Raw genomic sequence first — 16,432 nt, 5'->3', positions numbered from 1 at the left:
GACCCCCCCCCCCCACCCATTTTAAATTCTTTTTCTTCAATGAAAGTTTAGATTTTTGTAAATTTTTTAAATAAAAGATCAATAGGATTTACAATGCAGATTTATTTTCACAGCCTTTTTTTTTTTTATTATTATTATCATAATTACCAAGGGTACCAACAATTCTGACCACAACTGCACATAAGTTCTAGAATAGTAAACAACCAATTTGCTAATAATATGCATGAAATAAGCAACTAGTTCATAGCGAATAGTGTTCCCTAATCTAAAGTGTTATATTTTCCCCAGTTACAATTGCTTCAGAGTGAAACAGGACATAGTTAACCAAATATATGGTACTTGATTTTAGTCATTGGGAACTGATTGGATGGCGAAAAGTGGGTGTTGAGTCATATGGTTGGAAAATAGAGGCAGAGATGAAGCAAGTTTTTTTATTATGATGAAATATTACAAAACATTTTTTTTTAGTAATGTGCATCAGTGGATCATACACACAAAAACAGGAACGCTTTAAATAAGGTGATAGAGACAGTAGAGTTGACCACTATGAACTTAGCATTAGTGCAAACTGTGTAAGGAAATTAAAACAATATTCTTTAAAGTAGTCTTTTAAAGGGTTTGACTTTTTGTAGTCATATTTGTTTTGGTTTAATTTAATATTGATCTTTTTCCTTCATTTTACACGCTTTGGGAATTTTCCCTATGCTCATAGCTGCTCCTCTGAGCTGGGGATGCTCTCTGCTTTTCACCTTTGAAAGAAGCAGCTGTAAAAATGAAGGGTTTGTGTGTCTGGTAAATTGTGTGGATGGGGCTGTGATGCTCATGGTGCAAGATCTCCACATGAGAAATGACAGCAATCAGGATGTTATAGTCCACTCTGCAGATAAATGCAGTAATGGACAAAGCTGCTGCCTAGCCTGAGAAGTATGAATGTTTCAAAATATCATTTTAGAAATGGAAATGTATCAATTTAGGAGCTAGAATTATGCATTGCAGTGGAGGACTGAATTGCCATGGCAACCAGTTCCATATGGAGATATATCTGTCAGATGATTTTGGAGATGACCACATACATTCTTTTGAAGATGGTTCACCGGAATAAAAAACTGCTTTCTTTCTCTTACGCTATCAAGTGGATAGAAGCATCTAAAATTTATTATGAAGAAAATGTGGTACTTGTGCTACACCTTTTCCTTGTGTTTGGGTCGATGCCAATGTGAAGCTGGGTGGTTGCTAATATGTGTATGCTTACTAAAAGAGCCTTAAAATATGCTTCTTCACTGTAAATATATAGTTTTTTTCAGCAGTTTAATTGATGGTTTATATATGATCCCTAAGAAAAATAATATCACACATGCCCTCAAAAAGCTTCATGATTTGAATTATCACACGTCTATTAAACAATTGGTGCGGGATAAGTTGTGCACCAAAAATCTGAAGTCCATTATCATAAATATAATGATTCAGAACAGGATCTGTGCTGAGTTTGTTGGATGTAGCTTGAAAGCTGGAATTCTAAAAATATTTCGATGTAAGTCTCTGAGATTTTTGGCATTGTTATTTTGGTATTATTTTCTCACCTTGGAATTATAAGGTTCTATTTGCATTCTGAGCAGTTTCAAAAAAAATAACATAAAATACAAACCAATACAAAAAAAGATATGACACAAAAAAAACAATTCAATTATGTGGAAGTTTCAAATTTCAAAAAACTTAAAGAAAACATCAAATAATGTAAATAAGTAGTCACAGATTAATAATATGTGAATAACTCAATTTTGACAAAAATGGCAGATAGAACCTTATAATTCCAAGGTGACGATTTATGTACTATTAAAGCATTTATTAATATTTTGAATTAGTTTTTATTTGAATATTTTAAGTTTCCATATTTAATAGTTTAATATAGGGGTGTGCGATGTATATTGTCTACCATAATATTTTAATTGTTGTTTAAATGATATGTGATTTGACATTCTCGTTCCGCCTAAATGACCTAGTTGAGACACACGCCAGAGAGGGGTGTGGCTTCAAGCAACTTAATCGTCCAATGGCTCCTCAGCCTTCTATTAACCTTTGGTTCGAAGGGTGGGCCAGACAGCTCACTGAGCACTAACATCCCATATATACTGGCATCAGGTTAGAGTGGGGGGTGGGGGGTTCAGTGGGGATATCACAACTTGCCAGGTCCTCATGTCTGCTGACACTAGTTCGCAAACACTTTCCACTTCAAAGTGCATAGGCGCCTAGTCGAAGGGGCTCTAGCTAGGGCTGCACGATTAATCGAAATTAAATTGCGAAGCGCTGCACTCATGTTCATCGTGTGTTTCGTCAGCGATTTGTTTTGCGGTTGTAAATCCAATAATGAGTGCATGCCCCCATCCTTTTTTGGGACGAGGAAGTAGCATATAGCCTGCAATCCACCGCTCCTTGGGTACTATCTCTATTGCCTGTTTGGCTAAAAGAGCGGAGATTTCTGTTGGTAACGGTGGAGCGCTCTGTTCTGACACTTCTGACATAATCACGCTGCTGACATGGGGTGGTCTGTGAGCGAATTGAAGAGTATAGCCATACTTTATAGTGTTGATCACCCATCCGACGCACCCCAAAAACTGCTCTGTGGTCTAAGGCAGGGGCTGCTTATATCATGTGAGTGAGTGAGTGACTGGAATTTCCTGAGCTCTGCACGCGGCTAACCGTTGCTTTGATGCAAGGGGCTGCTGCTGTTGTTTGAATGAGTACGCGATTGGGACTTCTCTGTGTTCTTTACACGGTTGGCCACTGCTCAGCGGCAAGGGACTACTAATATCCTGTAAAATAGTGAGCAATTGGAGCTCCTCCATGCTCTGCATACAGCTTCCCGCTGCTTTGAGACAAGGGGCAGCAGATGCAGAAATTTTCGGTGAATAAGTGATCGAGCAACTGGAACTTCTGCAAACGGCTGCCCACTGCTCTAAGGCAAGGGGCTTCTGATATCCAGCGAATAAGTGAGTGCCTGGAACTTTTCCATGCTCCGCACATGACTGGCCACTGTTTTGAGGCAAGCAGCTGCTGGTATCATGCCAATGAGCGATCAAGCGTCTTGAACCTCTCCGTGCTCGGTACACGGCAGGCTACTGCTCTGAGGCAGGGGGCTGTTTGAATCATGTGAATGAGGTTCTGTGAACCCCTGTAAACCTCCTCTCATAGACAGCACTGTCAGTAACAGGGCTATTTTCCCGCCAACTTCAGGTCCTGGCTTAGGGGGAGAGGGGGGAGGAAAAAGCGGGATCTGGGCCTGAGTGGATTGCTACCGAAGTCCTTGAGGCCTTGCTTACTGGAGGGCATACAGCTTTGGGCAGCATTGCATCTGCATGGGGGCCAGCCAGGCAGAAAGGCAGTGAATGATCATTCTGAAAGAGACATGGGAGGTTTAGGGGGATGCGGGAATTGACACGTGACAAGCCCATCACCTAAACTTTTTGTCCCAACCTGCCATGCCTTCTATCTCTGCGGCTCAGTGAGGTGAAGAAGTGAACGGACAGCTTATCTGTACAATATGAAGATGTTATACTCACTAGAATGCTGCAGGGGATGGTAATCCAGGCACCTATTATTTTACATTATTTTTAAGTTTTTTACAAAACTAAGAATTTTGATCATCCCCTACACACCAAAACTTTGGTGTAGACACAAAGTTCACAAATAATTACAAAGAATCAGCAAGTAATATACTGAATTGAACTTAAAATTTTGAAGTAGAAAGACTGAAGTAGTATTCTTTGTGAATCAACTCCAATAATCTTTATTTTATTTAGTACTTTGAGAAATAATTTTTACAGGTCAGGAAAACCCTAAACTTCATCGGTTAGAAAATATACAGCATACTAAGTCAAGCTGAAAATTTGTAGTTCAAAAAGTCTAAGATGAGTTACACTTTAAAATATTGGTCTGGGTTTAGGAATTTTCAAAGCGTTTGTTCAATAACAATATGTTGGTTTTGTCAAGTGAACATAATTAGGTTCTGCTGGAACTATTAGGCTTGAGCCTCTGAGCTCTCTTACTTTCTAATTTCCATTCTGAATATGCAGACAGATTCTTCTAAAAGGATTTCTGTTAACGTCATAATGCAAAAGTACAGCATAGTCTGAAAGCTCTGATAAGCAGTGTGGAACAAATGAAACTGAGGCTGACTAAAGAAGAGCTTTCAGAAAGATGTTAGAGCCAGTGCATAAAGTAGGATGTATTAGAACTAAGCACATACTCAAAGAACAGGCACTCAGAGAATACTGTCCTGAAAAAACTTTCATGCTTCATTTTTTCCTTACAATCTCCAAGGCACTTTAAAGTAAATCATGTAGCCAGGTGGCATCTGTCACAGGGTCTTGGACCCATTTTGCAGCTTCTGTGGCATTTAGACACCTATTAGCCAGCAGATACATCGTAAGGTTTAGTATACGATGATGACTAATTATTTTAGTGAATGGCTTCTGAGCTTATGGCTGAAAAAAACTGACCTTTGAAATTGTAAGTTATACTGGAAACCCAACAATGATTTTAAACACTGATCCATTACCAGACATTTATTTCTTTCAGATTTATACTGTACCTAAACTTTTCCACTAAATCAGCTGTGTGATGTTTATCAAGGTTAATGTTGACCTGAGAACTGATTTCACTGCCTTTTTATCCTATTTTCACAGTCTGACCATTCTAATACATAAACAAATCACTGCATATATGAGTTGTTTGCCACGCTTGACATGTACAAGGAGGAGACGCATTCCTGAATTATTACTTATGAAAGGAAGACGTCTTCATTTTAGTCTGTTGTCAGACTGGCTACAGTCCTCTGTGTCTGCACCAATTGCTATTCAACCGAGGCCAAACAATGGAAGTGCTTCACAGCTTGCTGGAACATGGTCAACAAAAGAACTAACCACTACGGGTGTGCGATATTGACAAAAAAAGATATCTCAATATTTTCTGTAATTTTCTTGATAACTAAAATTAGACAATATTTTGCTGGGTGTGTTATTGTGCTGATATCTTAAGAACTACCGTGGACAGCTGACTCCTAATGTTTTTGATATTCTTCATATTCTGTATGGTGGTCGGTTCACAGCAGTGATAGAATGTAGCTAATCTTTTTCAATGAGTTTAAATTGATTTTTACCTTTTATGGGCATTTTTAGCTTTATAAAGCCATTTTTTTTCTAAAAGTGTGGATTATCTTTTGAGTCAAATTCTTACATTTAATCAGTCAGTTAAAATAAGACTTTTGTGCTTTTACCAGGCAAATGAAATCAGTGTCAACAAAATTTATCTTTGCAATGCAGAGGAAACACAGAAGCATTTGAAGTAGCATTTAGATGTATTTACACATTGTTTAATGCAGCTCAGAGGGACATGGAATGATTTAACCTGCAGTTACAAATGCAGAATTAATGTTTTGTGATTTTTGAGAAAATTTGAGAAAAGAAAAGATGCTTTAAATGTGAAATAAAAACCGCCAATAGGTGGCAGCAGGTCACTGTTAATAAGTGAGTCATTGCTATTGAACCGAATCATTTAAACGGTTGATTCATTCAGGAATGAAACTCCGTCATGCTGTTAAGAGATGCGTAACAGTATATATATATATATATATATATATATATATATATATATATATATATATATATATATATATATATATATATATATATATATATATATATATATATATATATATATATATATAAAACACACACACACACACACATTTTCTACCCCCATATCTTGAATTATATATGTCTAACCTACTAGACTTCTTCAATTCAATCACGCACTCAAACAAAACACCCAAAATGCACACGCACACAAGTCTAACCTACTAGACTTCTTCATGTCACGTATGTGTGCACTCTGTAGGTGTGTTTTGTTTGGTTTTTGCAATATACTCGATAATGTCAAATCGCACATCGTTAAAACAACAATTACGATATTATTGCAGGTGATATATATCGCACACCCCTACTAACCACTCAGAGGATTATTCTGTAAGCCAGTGCTTGTCATTAGGAAAATAACACAATCTGCTCTTGGCCCTCAGTTGAGATTCTGTGTAGAAATCTAATCTGAATGCTGAATTAGAAGTTCTATTTGTTCAAGCTGTCTGGAGTCGGAGAGGATGGATTGCAAGTTATAGCTCTTTTCTCAGACCTGGTTACCTCTAAAATGTGGCTTCCTGACACTTTTAACAGGGCTCGACAATAAGGATTTTTTTCCCCTGCTGTTTTCTCAGATTTTTACTGTTCCCACCATCATTTTTTTAGCTATATATATATATATATATATACAGTGTATATATATATATATATATATATATATATATATATATATATATATATATATATATATATATATATATATATATATATATATATATATATATATATATACACAACTTTTTGTATTTATCGGCATGTGTAGTGTGAAATATTATGACAATTAAAAAATTACTCCAGTTTTCAGTGTCACACTATCCTTCAGAAATTATTCTAATATACTGATTTGAAGCTCAAACATTTCTTATTATTATCAATGTTGAAAAAGTGCTGTAGAATATTTTTTAAAATGGCAATACATTTTTTTTCAGGATACTTTTCAGCATTTATTTTGAAACTGAAATTTGAAATGACATTACTTACACCTTTGATCAATCTGATTGAATAGAAGTATTATATAAAATATATTTCTTTTTTATATTATATTATATCTGTATATTTTCCTTATTTGCAAATATATATAAATATATATATATATATATATATATATATATTCACTGGTATTTCACAGTTGGAAAGAATAAAACTTTATATATCGTCTGTCTACGCAGGTGAATTGTTTTTTTAATGGTGCTACATGACTAGAGAAAGCAGAGGAAAGGGATTGTGGCATAAACTTTTGCAAAAAAAAATTAAAAATTGGGAAGTACTATCTGTAGATTAAACATAAGCCCTGGAGCTAGTTTAGCTGACAAATAAACAGAGAGATCAGGGCATAGGTAACATGGAGAAAGAGTACATATTGTTCATTTACATATGCTACCAACATAAAAACATCACAAAGCTGGTCAAAAATCCAGAAATGTCCTTTAAGTAAGCAGAGCAAATTGACATCACCACATCGCATTTATAAGGCATTAAACGCACGACTGACTAATGTAAAATGCAGTACGATAGGCCATGTGACATTTCCACCAATTGGCCCAAAACTCACAATGTCTCCAAGCTATCAGGGCTTCCATATTGTTGAGACGTGCATGGCATCAGTCACGTGCTGCAGAGAGAACTGCACAAACCAGACAGACCAGGAGAGCTGTTTTATAATGACTGTGAGGCGTCAACCTGTCATTGAAAGAGAGGGTGTGCGCACACGTGTTTGTCAGAACGGACGGCCCGTGGGGGGCCATAATGAACCTCCTGCTGCGACGGAGAACAATTTGTGTTGTTCCATGAAGTCACACACAATCCCAGCTCAGCGAGAGAGCTTTTATAGCTAATGTTAAGTGACTTTCTAAGTTTTTGCCTTGGCTGTTGTTTTTCAAGAGAAAAGCATCTCATGAGTTATGTCTCATTAAAACAAGGAAACCATCTTCCTAGAGGGGATCTTTTTAGTGATAATCAGACACAATACATCCCAGAGCTTATATCTAGGCTAAGCACGCACACACATTTTTCCTCAAGTCTGATTTGTTTCAGTTGTGTTCAGTAAGACAATTTAGAACTTTAAAATGATATTAAAATCCGTTTAAACAGACATTTTGATAAAAGGGAACTACACAGGGGGTGGTAGTTTCAGGATTAGCACCAGCAGGGGGCACTAAATCAGTAGCGTTTCAGTGAATTCTTGGCCTCCTTATCAGCACTGCACCTTTATAAGTTCTCTTAAAGATCACAACCTTTTGCCACTGTCATGCTAGCACTGCAAATAGGAAAGAAGTTGTGCTTGCTAAGGGTCGATTAATATTGCTTATAGTTTCGATATTTTGTGTGAATCCTCCACAGTTTGTGTTATGTGAAGCATACCTCAAAATATGCAGTTTGAGAAAGTTGTGCTTTTACTTTGATGTCATTAAATTTAGGATTTTCACCTGGTGGAAAAAACCCTCAATTTTTCGATACATTGAAGAGGGATCCAAGGCATATCTAGAGAGACTCTTATGACTTGGAAATTCTAAATATTATGAAAAAATTGAATCATTCTAGAATGAATGGGGTGATTTTGTTGGGTGAGTGCATCTGCATAAAAATATTTGTATAATATATTTGCATAATTATTTTACATAGCTGAAAAAATAATCTGGATTTTTTTTCTTTTTTTTTTAACCTGTTCTCTTAGTGTTGAATGATTTGGTAAAAAAACCTGGATGAATTTAGGTGTTCATATATATATATATATATATATATATATATATATATATATATATATATATATGTGTGTGTGTGTGTGTGTGTGTGTGTGTGTGTGTGTATGTGAACACCTAAATTCATCCAGGTTTTTTTTACCAAATTTTTAATAAAAGTAATAAAAAGTAATAAAGGTAATAAAAATAAATTTTATAGTACAACTGTAAAATTATAGTACTTATGATGATTGACAGTTAGCATAAAGTTTGGATTGGTGGTATGGTTCTGTTCTGGGCAAGAACTCCCTGTGCATCCTTGCAGCCTAGCATGGATAAGAGCAGGGAGAGCAACGATAATGCCCCTAGGGTAAACAGAACAGAACCAACATAAATGTATTGCAAATATCATTAATGTTCAATAGTTGTACATATTCTAAAATGTACACATTTTAAGGAAGTGTTTCCAGCATTAGATAGGTGGGACGCACCTGCACATTGCTGAGGTCAGCCGTTGGCTGCGCTTCAGTGGGAGTTGAAGGGTGAAGACAGCTGCTTGAGTTATGCAAACATGGAAGCAAAATAATGCCAAATGTTTTTGAATTAAAAAAGCTTGTTGAATTACAATAATTGAAAAAATATGCATTGCATTAACCGTACTTGCATATTAATGCATTGAATTTTTAAGTCTTGCATTATTATGGGCTGATATCCAACATGGTTGTAAATTTAAGCCATGAATATTTCAATTAAAAACATTTCAAACAGATTTTTTATATCAAAAAATCAAGAATCCATATTCACCTTTCAGATTTCACTTCCAAAATATTCGATCTGTTTAAAAATACAACCTATAATATTCAACAAACAAGTTTCAGTCCATTTTATTTCGCTTTACAAATTCGCTTCCACAAATTCAGTGGTTCAAATTCGACAGTAAATTCAACGTTTTCACATCCGGGAACAGCAGGAAAATCAGTAGATTACAGAGCATAATCTCATCTGCTGTAAATCGTCTTCACCAGCAGAAGGTGTAAGCGCGTCTTGACAAGCATCAAAGTAATAGAGACGAGAGGCCTTCATAAAACGTCATTTGTCGAAATGGACCGAGCGGTGAGTACAAGTTATGATTTTATTGATCAGTATACTGTATTTATATGCGGAATATTAAGATTAGACCCAAATCATTGTTTACTCAAGTGTCTAAGTGATTCATCTTTACCCCGAGTACAGAAGCTGTGTTTTTTTACTGCAAAGGTGATGTGATCAATATAAATCCAGAAATCTCTTGCCTTTTTTTTTTTTTTTTTTTTTTTTTTTATTAGTTTAGTAAACCACTATAATACGCTGAAATAGAGAGTGTATTGTTTGATTATGCCACTAATGACAAGATACTAAATAGCACCATTTTTATATAGCACCATTAAATACAACCCAATCGCAATTCTAAAGTAAATCTGCCACTTGTAAATTAAAAAAGTTACATTTCTACCACTATATCAGTTATTCTCCGTCTTTTAATTAATAGGACTTGTCTCTGCTATGTCCAGGTAAGGGCTTCGTTTCTCAAAAGCATCGTAGGTCTAAGTAGATCGTAGAACCAAGGTCACAGTGTTTCCCGCAGCCTTACACTCTATTCGTGGCGGCAGGACGCACTTTAATAGCGGGAGAGGTAGCGGTTTCTCCGGTGCTGAGCTCACAAACCGCTGCCTTATTATGAAGCATTACATGCAAAATGAAATAAAAATGAAATCGAACATTTTCTAAACATAGTCGGTTTTCCTTCTGAATATACAGTGATGAAAAACACCCGCTCTGGTTTGATTTTGAGAAACGAAGCCCTTACCTGGACATAGCAGAGACAAGTCCTATAAAGATATTTATAAAGACGGAGATAAACTGATATAGTGGTAGAAATGTAACTTTTTAATTTACAAGTGACAGATTTACTTTAGAATTGCGATTGGGTTGTATTTACTGGTGCTATATAAAAAATGGTGCTATTTTAGTATCTTGTCATTAGTGGCATAATCAAACAATGCACTCTCTATTTCAGCGTATTATAGTGGTTTTACTAAAAAAAAAAAAAAAAAAAAAAAAACCCCACAATTCACCAAAGGCAAGAGATTTCTGGATTTATATTGATCACATCACCTTTGCAGTAAAAAAAAAACACAGCTTGTGTACTCGGGGGTAAAGATGAATCACTTAGACACTTGAGTAAACAATGATTTGGGTCTTAATCTTAATATTCCGCATATAAATACAGTATACTGATCAATAAAATCATAAATTGTACTCACCGGTCGGTCCATTTCGACAAATGACGTTTTATGAAGGCCTCTCGTCTCTATTACTTTGATGCTTGTCAAGACGCGCTTACACCTTCTGCTGGTGAAGACGATTTACCACTGAAGAGATTATGCTCGGTAATCTACTGATTTTCCTGCTGTTCCCGGATGTGAAACGTTGAATTTACTGTCGAATTTGAACCACTGAATTTGTGGAAGCGAATTTGTAAAGCGAAATAAAATGGACTGAAACTTGTTTGTTGAATATTATAGGTTGTATTTTTTAACCAGATCGAATATTTTGGAAGTGAAATCTGAAAGGTGAATATGGATTCTTGAATTTTTGATTATAAAAATCTGTTTGAAATGTTTTTAATTGAAATATTCATGGCTTAAAATTTACAACCATGTTGGATATCAGCCCATAATAATGCAAGACTTAAAATTCAATGCATTAATATGCAAGTACGGTTAATGCAATGCATATTTTTTCAATTATTGTAATTCAACAAGCTTTTTAAATAAAGAAAAGCTAATTACTCATACAAAAAAAAAATTGAGTTATGCAAACTATTGCAGCATCACACATTCTGCAGTCATATGTCAAGCAGCAAGCCCACATTTGGCATCAGTGCCAAGATCAGTATAGAAGACGTGCACAGGGTTGCACCATTAAAAAAATGGGTTCTAGAGAATATGATGTTCATTCATCTCCTGAGAAGTTGCTTTGCCAAGATTGTCATTCATTGAAATGTTGTTTCTTCAGCTGAGGGAGGTTATGGTTTGATAAGCAGGGTTTTTTTTTGTGAGATTTGTTTATACCAATATCCAGAATGCTAATGTGTGTGTTTCTCAGCAATATATTTTAATATGCAAGGTTTTAATGCAAATGTATGTGCTGCAGATTATGTATTTGAGGAATAGTAAATGAGAGTGAACTACTTTAGGAGAGAGATGACATTTTCATTACCACTTAGTTAATTTATGTAGGCATGGGTATGGAATGAATGAAGGGCTTGAGTACAGTATACCTGCACAAGTCCAGTTGTCTCGCTCTCTAGGTTTTTTCTCTCTGTTTAACTGTGCAAAAGACAGAATTTATCCTAATTAGACTTTTTCCTTGATAATTCCACATTGTGCACTGCAATCATTTACACAAAAATGTCTTAGTTAGCCTCATTGTTCCAATCACTGGTAGCTTATGGTACTTCACAGATTAACTCATTATTTTCATTAATTGTAGCAAATGAGGAGCATGACCTTTTTTCAATAATTTTTGCTTCTCCTCACTCACCAGATATTTAGTATGTTTCACTAATTTGTGAAAATTAAAAGAGGAATGGTGTCTTTGTCTTTCCCATTTGTAAAGAGCAGTTTATGCACAACAAATGTCTTTTATTTTTATTTTATTTTATTTTATTTCCCAAACTGCATATGTAAAGTCTTGGGGCAGGGTGGCTATTGTGTTGTGTTATGTTTCACCTTTGTTTTGTTCTGTTTGCCTTTACAGCTGAGCTGAAATATAGTGGTCTCTACGTAATTCCCACTGGTCCATTTGTGTTATTTCGTATTTTCATAGTCAAGTAGAAAATATTTATTGAATGAAAAGGTGTGTCCAAAGGTTTGGATGGTAGTATATGGCAAGTAAACTGGATGGGAATTCACTGACTGGTAGAAGTCACCCAGTGTTAATAGCATGGTATTTAAAGCCATAAATAGATGCAGGCAGCAGTACTGGTGTACAGGATGCTGGCATTCTTTAGCATTGTGTGGAGCAGACAATTGCAGATAAGTCACTCTATCAAGGGTCACGGCTCTCTGAAGCCTTTCACAAAGGATTATGGGGCTTGAAATGACTTGCATTCAGGGGACTTGAGAAAGTCATTTTTGCCTTTGAGATCATTCATGTTAGTTTGTTAGTTTCAGCTGCGTTTGACATGGTTTTATGATTATAAGCATATCCAACCCCATTCACCCTCTACTTGGGACTGTCAATAAGCCACCAGTTCTATAATATTTTTACTTCTTTATATTATCATTCTTTTCCTTAAAGTCACATCAAAGGCATCAAGTTTTCATTGCATCAAAATATACTGAAACATTGAGCTCTCGTTAAAAACAGTTTGAACATTTTGTGTTTTCAAGTCATTTCAGGTTAATTTTGATGTGACTGAAAGGTAGGGATGCTCTGATCAGCATTGCAGCCAATAATAATTACCAATTCTTATTATTTAAGCTTAATATAAGTGATATGTAAGCTTTTTGTTGACTGTCACTGTTACTGTCACTCGCCATTGTTATATTATTTACAGTATATTGTTGTTTTAATTGAGAATCAAATAAGCACAACAAATATTAATTTTACAATGCACATTTTAATAGCCCTTTTACACAAAACACCCTCCATATTAGTATACTTTGGTTTACTAAAGAGCATTTAAAACTTAATGTCAAACTGAACATAACTGCAACCCATAAGTTGCAGTTTCTTTCTCAAACTGCAACCCAGGCTGTCAGTGCAGTTTCACTGTTACACCAGTAGGTGGAGGCAAGGGACTGTCTTTATAAATAAGCCATCATGAAACAGTTCATGGAAAGAATACACTTAAACACTGATTCATTCATGTATGAAACAATGTGTTGAAATTAACTTACAAGGCTAAATTGACCAACAATGTGTCACATGGCTAACACTGAAGCTGATGTTTCAATTCATAGAGATCAAAATTCCCTTAAACACTGAAAGGACACTATGACAAAGATATCGCATTCATCTTCTGGCAGCTAATGGAAAACTGATATTTTTTCACAAATATATGACTTGACCTGAAGAAGGACATACGCAGGTCATCTTATACACTCTGTTCCCCGTCGTTGTTTGCTGCCTGAGGCCCACCTCCGCCTCCCATACAGAGAGGAGACGACATGACAGAGGCAGCGAATCGGGTTATTAGTATTAAATCCTTTGACCAATGTTCCTGCACTTGTTCCTCCACATGTTTTACGTCATCACATTGTGATCGGTTCGTGAGATCGGCCAAATTGAGTGACTACAGATTAAGGCGTAAAATGTGATTATCAGCCAATAAGCCAATACTGATCTGTAGCTGATCGATTGGAGCATCCCTACTGAAAGGTGTGATACTCTGTAATTATTACTTCCATTTCCACCAGTTTGACCCATTCAGGCCAATTTCTGGACCAGTTATAAATACGAACATGTGTGGGCATCTACCCACTGACCAGCTAATCAGCCAATCACAGTGATATGGAGGCACTACCTACTCTCATGTGACTTTTAGCCTGTATTTTGCTGCTTTTAAGGAGCTCAGTGAGAATACAAAACACCCAAGGGAAGCAAAAGAGACACTGATTGCCTCTCAAACTGTTGCTGGTGGAAATGTTGATACTTTTGTATTCCTGTATTTTCAGTTGTTTTCCTGTCCGAATGTTTTTGAAAAGTCACCACCTCCCTTGCCTCCTAGTAGAAAAGGCCTCAGGTCTCATTTGATGATGTGAACATTGCACATTTTATTTCGGTTCTTATCATAAAAAATGGTAGAGATTAATATAGGAACTGAAAGTCACTGAGTTTTTACATTAAATGACTGTTTGGCTGATGGGAAGCGAGTCTAGCTATTTCCGCTCTAGAGACAATACTCTTTTGAGCCCGTTTATTTGTGTGGCCTATGAACCAATTCTGTCGCATGTAATCAAAGCAGTTCCTTGTCGATTCTCCCACTCATGACTGATCTTAATTAATGACCCAAGCCGGATCCTTAAATGCAGCCTGCAGATTCTACTGAAGGTCACACAGTCCCTGCCCAGCTTTCTAGTTTAGTCATTGTGGCTGTTACCAGGTATCGTTCTGTCCTATTTCTGTCTCCAATTCTAGTACAGTAATGAGACATCAACTAGTGAGTTAGAACATTTAGTTATGATGGCATACATTTCATCCAGACAACCTCAGTTTTTGTAGTGTTTGCTAATGCAAGTGGTTTCACGTTCATACAGTTTGGATCAGTCTGATAGATGAGCTTGCATTACGTGCTCTTTCACTTCCTGTTGGAATGTTAGACTAGAAAACATTACTGGCATGGCTCAATTACAACATTTCAGACAACAAAATCATATAATTGAAAACATGTAAAGAACATTCTGACCCTTAATCTTTAATTAAACTGTGGGTTTCAATCCATATCTATAGGCTAACTAAAAAAGGACATATGCATTAAACTTTACTCACATTCTCCTCTAAATAGACCAAAGTTACACATCTGCCCAACTTGTCTGCAGAGGAATATACAGTTTTTCTGTCTTTTCAATAAAATGCTCTGCACCTCCTGCTAATATCAATAGCCTTTAGTCTGTTGGGATATGTCTCTACTAACTTTGTACATCTAGACTTTGCAACATTTGCTCACTCTTCTTTGCAGAACTGCTCAAGCTCAGTTCAATTTGATGGTGAGTTTTTGTGGACTGCAGTCGTCAAGTCATTCCACAGATTTTCAGTGGGGTTTAAATCAGGGCTCTCAAGCAAGGACATTCACCTTTTTCTCCTTCAATGACTGTGAGGTCAGTTGTGCTGCATGCTTTGGGTCGTTGTCATGTTAGAAGGTAAACCTTCTTCCCTTTGATAACTTTATGGCAGAGGGCAGCAGATTTTCAATTTTTCCTTCTATCCTGTCAAGTGTTCCAGTCCCTGCTGCAGAGAAACAACACCATAACAAGATATTACCACCTCCATGCTTTACTTTATGGTGTTATTTGGATGGTGAGTTATATTGGATTTCTGCCAGACATATGGTTTGGTGCTGTGGCCAAATAATTCAATTTTAGTTTTATCTGCCTCAGAATCATCAAGGTGCGTTTTGGCAAATCTCAGTTGTGACTGCATGTGGCCTTCTTGAGGAGTGGCTTTTTCTTGGAACCCTCTCATACAAGCCACATTTGTGGAGAATTTGTGATTTTTTTTGTTGTCATATGCACACAATGACCACTCTTTATCATAAATTCCTGCAACTGCTTCAGAGTTGCTGTAGACCTCTTGGTCACCTCTCCGAACAGTTTCCTCTTGCCTCTTTCATCCAGTTTGTAGTGACGTCCTGATCCAGGGAGGGTCTGTGTTGAACCAAATACCTTCCAATTCTTAATGCTAGACTTCACTGTGCTTCTAGGCATTGATAAAGTCTTTGAATTTTTTTTGTATCCATCTCCTGACTTGTGCCTGTCCACAACTTTATCCCGGAGAGCTTTTGACAGTGCCTTGCCTCCCATAGTTGCCTGTTTGCTTCAGTTGCACTACCAAGGACTGAAATGCTCCAGGAAAGCTCTGAAGCTAATCAAAATGACCACATCTGATCACAGTTGAAAGACAAATGTATTTGTGTTCCATTGAGAAGATGATTTGCTACACCTGATTGAGTTTACAAGTCATTTTTAGGAGGTGGGTGATCCTTTTTCCAATTAATTCATTCTGTTTTATTTATTTATTTATGGTTTTTTTTTTTGGATATGTTGATGTTATATCTTTGACAGCTGGTTCAAACAAAAACTTTCCGTCTTCATTTTAGGATGCAAAGCAACAAAAAAATTTTATTTAAAGGAGGGTGATTCTTTTCTAAACCCACTGTATTATGTGACAATAAAATATGACAATAAAATCAAAATAATAAAACCATTAGTGTTTCAGTAGTGATGAAGCTATTAGCTATCGGTCCACTGTCTTTTTTTAGCACAGATGTTCCCTTTGTTTTGTCTTGTTTAAAGAAAA

General features: G+C 36.2%; 1 protein-coding gene across 1 annotated transcript in view; it reads left to right on the top strand.

The window, feature by feature from the left end:
- LOC109100971 overlaps nucleotides 1–16,432 on the top strand; it is a 78,509-nt gene that overhangs the window by 15,551 nt on the left and 46,526 nt on the right. The gene's annotated exons all lie outside the window — the stretch shown is intronic.

This window comes from Cyprinus carpio, chromosome A13 (assembly GCF_018340385.1).
Source record: "Cyprinus carpio isolate SPL01 chromosome A13, ASM1834038v1, whole genome shotgun sequence".
NCBI lineage: Eukaryota > Metazoa > Chordata > Actinopteri > Cypriniformes > Cyprinidae > Cyprinus > Cyprinus carpio.
The sequence above is the reverse complement of the archived record's forward strand: the minus strand, read 5'-3'. Positions and strand labels throughout refer to the sequence as shown.